This window comes from Pinus tabuliformis, chromosome J (genome assembly GCF_031772625.1).
Source record: "Pinus tabuliformis cultivar Carrire ecotype Pingquan chromosome J, CPIR1, whole genome shotgun sequence".
Classification (NCBI taxonomy): Eukaryota; Viridiplantae; Streptophyta; class Pinopsida; order Pinales; family Pinaceae; genus Pinus; species Pinus tabuliformis.
In genome coordinates, this window is record NC_142295.1 from 9,214,881 (window position 1) to 9,223,881 (window position 9,001).

Below are 9,001 nucleotides of genomic sequence, written 5' to 3' on the forward strand. Positions count from 1 at the left end.
ATTCAGCATTTGAGTATTCAGAATATAACACGTATGGAACCACAGCTCATAAATGCATACAGGAAATCAGAGCACAATCAGTGAATTCTGAGTGATTATACATCTATGCAACTGTAAAAAGACATTAAGGAAAGGATAAAATCACACATTCTGAACATAGAAATCCTTCATGAATCCTGAGAAGTAACGCAGCCCAATTATATTACTGAAACTCTGTCTTTACATAAGCCAAAACAATGCTCTGTTATAAAATTTCCCAACTTCCATTACATTGTTGTTTCAGCTATATATAGAACTCTTATTCTAACTAATCGAGATTCCTCCTCCAGCATGAGGGGAACTCGAAAACTACCTCTAATGACACCTATCAACCATTTAACTAACTAATAAATACAATAAAGTGCTGACTGGAGTTTTCTAAGAGTTCTAAATTAACTATGACTCTAACTCCATATTACATGCTTGATGGCTTTAATTACAATGAAATTCGTTCTTTGACATCTGCTCCCCTTTAGTTTGGCTGTAATGGATGTTCAAAGCTCCATGTTTGATCTTTAATACCACATCCTTTCCAATACCCTGAAATATATGAAACTGTCCCTGTGTATCGGTCTTTAGTATGCCTTACCATGTCCAGATCCAACGAAGTATATCCTTTATCTTTTAATTACCCCAAAATGGAGCAAACTGCCACGTCTTTGATGTGTTGTCCACCATTTGCATACGTGAAAGCCAAAACCTTTGCAAACTGTAACTATTTCACCAATCTTGAAGTGTGATAAATATGAGATATGCTTCCTTTATGACAAGAATCCAAAGTTGGATTCGAATGTATATTATCTCCACGTGTCTTGACCTGGTTAACTGTATAAAGCTGGCTGGTACCTCACTGGCTGATTAATGGATGTATTGCCTGTTTGCCCTTTATCAGTTGCAATAGCATTTCCAGAATGACCAACTGAATCAGGTGCTCCACAAAGAAATAGCCCATTCCTCCATGTAACACTTTCTTCAATGACATTCTGACATCAATATCATTCTCTCCAGGTCTAATCACATCAAACTCAAATCCTAACTTCTACCCTGCCCTTTAAAATTCACTTCACACAGCTGGTGCTTTGGCCAAAGGTATGGGAACAACATCAAAAGACAATCCTATGGCTGAGAACTGAATTCCATAGGTGTCCACGAAGACTCAGCACGCATTAGATGCAGTTTTTCAACAAAGGCTCCAGAATTTTTGCTTCTTCCACTGGGGCAAAGGCCATACAAATACTAAGCTCTTGGACGGTTTCTCCATAGCGTCTGCTATGGTATAGAAGCATGCCATGGTCTCTCCGCAATGCCCAGTTATATGGTTGAAGAATGAGAAGCCTCTTGGATGACATAATGGACAATTTCAATTCTTGGGGGCGTAATGTTAAAGCATTTGAGTTATCAAACTTGCTGGGCTGGTCAGAAGTATGGTGCACTGTTCGAAGAGGAGAAGTTAGCAATAAGCCAGGATGGGCCCTTGATGCATGCTTCCAATAAAGCCTTTTAAGATTTGCCAAAGCAACTGCAATTATGTCTCTGTTTGATCCAAGCTCAATATCTGGAAGTGATCTGCTGTTCAAATCGAAAGCTTTTGATCCAGGATGTTTAACACAACCACATTTACTTTAGCAAACCAGCTTTCTCCTTCAGATAGTTGAAAAAGCTCCTCAGTGTATTCAGTTTTGGGCCATATCAAAAATTCTTCCCCAACACGAGCTCCTACAATAGTAACTCCAAGTCTTCGGCAAACTTCAATATATATTATACTTAGCATTATTCCACTTCCAGATGCAGATTTTAGCACTTGATGCAAGTATGACTGCTTTGGATTGTTAAGAAGAGATGACCTAGTAAAGCCTTGTAAATCAAAAAGAACAAAATTCACCGCCTCCAAAACTTGCAACAGATGGCACCCAATTTCTTTTGATACTAACTCTGCTTCCACTTGTTTTGCTATAATGTTGGGTCCCTATAATACTAGTGATTACCCCATTACTATTGTAGTTATACCCCTTATTTATATTGTTGTGCCCCTATTACCCCCATATTGTTATTTCTGTGCCCCATAGAATCCCTCTATTGTTATTGTTGTGGCTTTATATTATTATTGTTAGGTCGACTGGATTATATTGTGACTCCCTAGACTCCTATATATAGAAAGGAGGTTTTGTCATTTGTATCATCCAAGAATTGTTCATTTATGTAATGTAAAGGAGGTTCCTGCAGCTTCCTGCAGCTTCTCGATTGCACCCAGTTTTCCATGTTTCATGTTTAAAGAAGGTTATAGGTGACAAGCTCCCAATTCAAACAATATTGCCAGAACTTGACGAGGAAGGAAAAATTATATTGGAACCGGAAGCAATCACAGAAACAAGAACTCGACAGCTACGAAATCGATCAATTTCAGAGTATCTTATCAAGTGGAAGAACTTATCCGCTGAAGATTCCACATGGGAGGATGAGAATTTTATGCAGAAGTATCCAGAACTACTCAAGCGTTGAGGACAACACTTTTTTGAAGGAGAGGGGCATGTTGGGTCCCTATAATACTAGTGATTACCCCATTACTATTGTAGTTATACCCCTTATTTATATTGTTGTGCCCCTATTACCCCCATATTGTTATTTCTGTGCCCCATAGAATCCCTCTATTGTTATTTTTGTGGCTTTATATTATTATTGTTAGGTCGGCTGGATTATATTGTGACTCCCTAGACTCCTATATATAGAAAGGAGGTTTTGTCATTTGTATCATCCAAGAATTGTTCATTTATGTAATGTAAAGGAGGTTGCCCCCTCGAAGAGGCTGAATTCTAAGGCGTGGATCTCTCTTTTCTATCTTTGTGTGAGCTGGTTTCATAACATATAATGTCAAGCTCAGACAACCGTGCTGTAATGCTTCTGCCAGCTAGCAGAAAGGCATCTAAGCTTGCCCATTCGTAGGTAACCTTTGACAGACTGGGACCTTTGACAGACTGGGAGCTTCTCACCCCTCCTTTACAACTGCTTGAGCATCCATATCTCGATTATAAGACATAAATGCTTCATCCTCAACAGCAATCAATAACATAGCCTTTGCAAGAGAAATCTCCCTATCTTTTAGACCAAAAGAAATCTCATCACAACACTTTTTCCGTGCATTCTTAGTTTATTGAACTTCACATATCCACACCATGACGACTGACTTTGGCCTTTATATTCCCATGTAGAAGCAGAATGGGATGCAATGAAACATGAAACTTTTTCGCCTGGAGCTCTGACCAAAGAAAAATTGGATACAGAGGTACCCATCTTCATCTTTACCGGAGGCTTGAGAAAATCTTCCTTATTTGTATCTACAGGCGTACAATGGACTAGCTCTGGAACAGATGAAAAAGAAGATGACAAAATCATCACAAGCCAAGAAACTTTCAACTGCTTGAAATAATACTACGCTCCTTCAGAAGGGAATCCAAATTCTCTGAAACTTATCGCCAAATAAGAAACCCTTCGCTCATAAAAAGCATCAACTAAACTCGGTTTCAAATACCTTGGCTAGCGCGCAGTAGAAATTGTCCCCTACATTCATTACAAGATGAGTATCTAGATTAGGGCTTGACATGCGAGATGCTTCGGGTGATATTGGCTCTCCTTCTCGGCAAACTACATGATCTGCTACTAATTCTATCACACCTTTATTTAATCGAACTGGCATCCCCTGCTTCCGCAGAAATGGTTCCATCTCATGCGTGAATTGTTCCAAAGGACCTTCATTCAACTCAACTGTTTCTGTTGCAAGTGATCCAGTCTTTGCAAAATCACGCTCTTCAAAAGTTTCAAAAATTCTCATAACCTCTTCTTTTGGTAGATTGGTAAATAATAGACCACATTCACCATGTAACATCTCACTAGCTTTATGAATACCGTCCTTGACTTCATCAGCAGCTGTGCGACCCAACAGGAAGGGGTATCTCCTGGACTAGATAAATAATTTGAACTCAACAGATTTGATTTAATGAGTCCGAAGTCTGAAATTTTCAGATAGATTTGGCCTTCAATTGGTCCTACCTTGACCAGTACATTGGATGATTTTAAGGCCCCATGAATGATACCATGGGCATGCAAATACTCCACTCCTCTGGCTATTTGAAGCATAATATCTATCGCCCTTGGAAGTGAAAATGGGATTCTCTTGCGAGGAGAAGGATTCTCGTTGATGAAGCTACGAAGATCCTTATGCATCAATTCTGTCACCAGACAGCACTCATTTCTGTCTTTATCTACAAACGAGCTTAATGCCTGCAAAAGATTTGGGTGCAGAAACTTAGACATTGCAGAGACCTCATGAAGAAATATTTCCACATTGGTAAACATATGCCTCATTGCGAAATTCTCTCCCATCCAAATAATCTCTTTGACTTCACCAAAGCTTCCACTTCCAATTCTTCTCTTCACATGCAAGTCTTTGCAGGAAACCTTTAATAGACAACCTTTAGGAAATAGATCTTTTTCAGTATCTTGTATTACAGCATATATTAAAGGCAGACAGACTTCCACTGCTTCCTTGAAATCACTGTCGCTGCTCTCATCTTTTTCCCAATTCAAAAATATTGCAATAGAAAGAACCCCTGACATGAGAGCTTCCCTTGCACTTGCAACAGTGCCAGAATAAATGATGTGATATCCACAGTCTGATCCCTTGTTGATTCCACTGATTACCACAGAAGGCTTTTTCCAAGGAAAGAGTGCTCCAGATAAACCTAATGAAACACCATCTGCTGGGGTACTAAAAACCTTATAAGCTGACAACTGTTGATGCAAACCCAATGGATTTTGATAAACATGACAGCTGGGGAAGGTCTGTTACCGATCAGCACAAAATCACCTAAAACATGTTGCGCTGCGAAACCATTTTAAAATGATTACAGGCGCTACGAAATCACCTAGACAATTTCAGCTTTGAAACGAGTTTGGACATATGATATCCATGTGAGATGTGAGACCAAATGAAAAGACTAGACCCAAAATTGACACCAACCCTTTGATAAACAATCGAACTGATGTGAACAATTTAAAATTTTTTCTTGAGTGATAACAGTGGCTCCACTTGGGATAGTGTGCTCCTGTAGTACACTAAGAACTCGCAGGTCCAGTGCTTTGTCCTCTTTATGAAAAACATAGATTTGCTTGACAAACATCCCTTTCCAACTTCTTGAGCTTTCACCTCGGGGTTAAGCTTGATGACTACTGTAGGAGAAAGAAATCTACATCTACTGAAAAAAAAAAAAAAAAAAAAAAAAAAAAAAAAAAAATGCTCAGTCAACCTTGAGCTTATTTGCATTTTCCTACCTACCTACCCTATCAATTCAAACTTCCTTCAGCTCAATCAATGTGAAATTTCCAATGTAGCCAATCATTTGTCTTATCTGATATTTGAGTTTTTTTACTGCATCGGAGTTCAGAGCCACAATGATATTGTGATGACCAGTGCCACTGAAATTGCCTCTGATCTTCATAGAAAAACTGAAACACTGGAGAGTAAAACTCTTCCATATATTTGGCTATAGGATCCCAGAATACATGATCAGCTTGATGATTCTTGTAACTTTCTGGTTTTGCAAACTGATCTTCAACAACAGTGTACACTTCCTCAATCGTGAAAGAGAAAGGAACCAACACTCTCTCCTTATGTGCCGCCATAAAAATATTTTGAAAAGAATGATCACAACCACGAAGACTATATGGTTGAATTTGACCTTGTAAGCCTTCAATGTCTTTCTCAATGTCTTTAGCAATTTCATCCAAAAATTTCATCTTATCCTCTGCCTTACACTCAAATGATTTTAGATACGAGGACAAGGACAAAGAAAAAATTTCATTTGTTTCTCCATTACTATGATCATTATTCCATTGTTTGAAACCTTGAATTGAAGGAGAGTTTGCCACCACATCTGATCTATCTATCCATTCCTCCAAAAACATAAGCCAAAAGTCTTCAAATGACTTAATGGATTTGGTAGGAAAGCTTTCAATCCACTGTTTACATTTCCCTTGAAATGAATCATAAAACAACGTAATGCAAACATCCTCATGTTTAACTCTAAGAAGCTCTGTAAAATCACAAAAATCTGATATATGCTTCAAAGTTAAACTCAAATCCTCTCCGTTGAATTTTGGACCATTCCTTAGAAAATATGCATCCTTTGGAAAATGATTTGGGAAACCATGAATTCCTGAAAAATCTATGCATGCATACCTTGAAATAAGAATGGTAGCATCTGGGTCCTTCATAACTCCAGTGGAATCACCATGAATCTATGAATTTCGAATTCTTCAACAATGGAGTCGCCAAGGTAGATTTGCAGCCTCAAAAATTCTTCTGAGCTCCTGCTACCTTCAGAAGTTCAGCCTCTTGATTTCGGGAATGATTAATCTTCAGACTCCCGGCAGACGCGCCAAAATGTTATCTCAAAATCAGGCCCTGGAAGGCTGCTGACTAGGAAGACTTCAAGTAACTATTTCAGACCTACTTTAGGTTGAGGCTTAGCCTCCTCAACCTGAGAGGGCTCTCTCTAAATGAGTTAATGATTTTCACTTAAGATAAGATGGCTAACTCTTTGTGATATATCTGTGATAAATATGGATGCTGGAAAAACATTAAACAAGTTTCCATTGGGCCTATGGAGTCAACAACACCTCAGTAAACAATGATACTGCCTTTACATAGAAGTCAGGGCATTCAGCATTTGAGTATTCAGAATATAACACGTATGGAACCATAGCTCATAAATGCATACAGGAAATCAGAGCACAATCAGTGAATTCTGAGTGATTATACATCTATGCAACTGTAAAAAGACATTAAGGAAAGGATAAAATCACACACTCTGAACATAGAAATCCTTCATGAATCCTGAGAAGTAACGCAGCCCAATTATATTACTGAAACTCTGTCTTTACATAAGCCAAAACAATGCTCTGTTATAAAATTTCCCAACTTCCATTACATTGTTGTTTCAGCTATATATAGAACTCTTATTCTAACTAATCGAGATTCCTCCTCCAGCATGAGGGGAACTCGAAAACTACCTCTAATGACACCTATCAACCATTTAACTAACTAATAAATACAATAAAGTGCTGACTGGAGCTTTCTAAGAGTTCTAAATTAACTATGACTCTAACTCCATATTACATGCTTGATGGCTTTAATTACAATGAACTTCGTTCTTTGACATCTGCTCCCCTTTAGTTTGGCTGTAATGGATGTTCAAAGCTCCATGTTTGATCTTTAATGCCACATCCTTTCCAATACCCTGAAATATATGAAACTGTCCCTGTGTATCGGTCTTTAGTATGCCTTACCATGTCCAGATCCAACGAAGTATATCCTTTATCTTTTAATTACCCCAAAATGGAGCAAACTGCCACGTCTTTGATGTGTTGTCCACCGTTTGCATACGTGAAAGCCAAAACCTTTGCAAACTGTAACTGTTTCACCAATCCTGAAGTGTGATAAATATGAGATATGCTTCCTTTATGACAAGAATCCAAAGTTGGATTCGAATGTATATTATCTCCACGTGTCTTGACCTGGTTAACTGTATAAAGCTGGTTGGTACCTCACTGGCTGATTAATGGATGTATTGCTTGTTTGCCCTTTATCAGTTGCAATAGCATTTCCAGAATGACCAGCTGAATCAAGTGCTCCACAAAGAAATAGCCCATTCCTCCATGTAACACTTTCTTCAATGACATTCTGACATCAATATCATTCTCTCCAGGTCTAATCACATCAAACTCAAATCCTAACTTCTTCCCTGCCCTTTAAAATTCACTTCACACAGCTGGTGCTTTGGCCAAAGGTATGGGAACAACATCAAAAGACAATCCTATGGCCGAGAACTGAATTCCATAGGTGTCCACGAAGACTCAGCACGCATTAGATGCAGTTTTTCAACAAAAGGCTCCAGAATTTTTGCTTCTTCCACTGGGGCAAAGGCCATACAAATACTAAGCTCTTGGACGGTTTCTCCATAGCGTCTGCTATGGTATAGAAGCATGCCATGGTCTCTCTGCAATGCCCAGTTATATGGTTGAAGAATGAGAAGCCTCTCGGATGACATCATGGACAATTTCAATTCTTGGGGGCGTAATGTTAAAGCATTTGAGTTATCAAACTTGCTAGGCTGGTCAGAAGTATGGTGCAGTGTTCGAAGAGGAGAAGTTAGCAATAAGCCAGGATGGGCCCTTGATGCACGATTCCAATTAAGCCTTTTAAGATTTGCCAAAGCAACTGCAATTATGTCTCTGTTTGATCCAAGCTCAATATCTGGAAGTGATCTGCTGTTCAAATCGAAAGCTTTTGATCCAGGATGTTTAACACAACCACATTTACTTTAGCAAACCAACTTTCTCCTTCAGATAGTTGAAAAAGCTCCTCAGTGTATTCAGTTTTGGGCCATATCAAAAATTCTTCCCCAACACGAGCTCCTACAATAGTAACTCCAAGTCTTCGGCAAACTTCAATATATATTATACTTAGCATTATTCCACTTCCAGATGCAGATTTTAGCACTTTATGCAAGTATGACTGCTTTGGATTGTTAAGAAGAGATGACCTAGTAAAGCCTCGTAAATCAAAAAGAACAAAATTCACCGCCTCCAAAACTTGCAACAGATGGCACCCAATTTCTTTTGATACTAACTCTGCTTCCACTTGTTTTGCTATAATGTCAAGCTCAGACAACTGTGCTGTAATGCTTCTGCCAGCTAGCGGAAAGGCATCTAAGCTTGCCCATTCGTAGGTAACCTTTGACAGACTGGGAGCTTCTCGCCCCTCCTTTACAACTGCTCGAGCATCCATATCTCGATTATAAGACATAAATGCTTCATCCTCAACAGCAATCAATAACATAGCCTTTGCAAGAGAAATCTCCCTATCTTTTAGACCAAAAGAAATCTCATCACAACACTTTTTCCGTGC

At 38.8% G+C, this 9,001-nt stretch overlaps 2 pseudogenes; both read right to left on the reverse strand.

The window, feature by feature from the left end:
- Nucleotides 1-1,205: 1,205 nt before the first annotated feature.
- Nucleotides 1,206-4,650, reverse strand: LOC149225164 (uncharacterized; annotated as a pseudogene).
- Nucleotides 4,651-7,907: 3,257 nt separating this feature from the next.
- Nucleotides 7,908-9,001, reverse strand: LOC149225165 (uncharacterized; annotated as a pseudogene).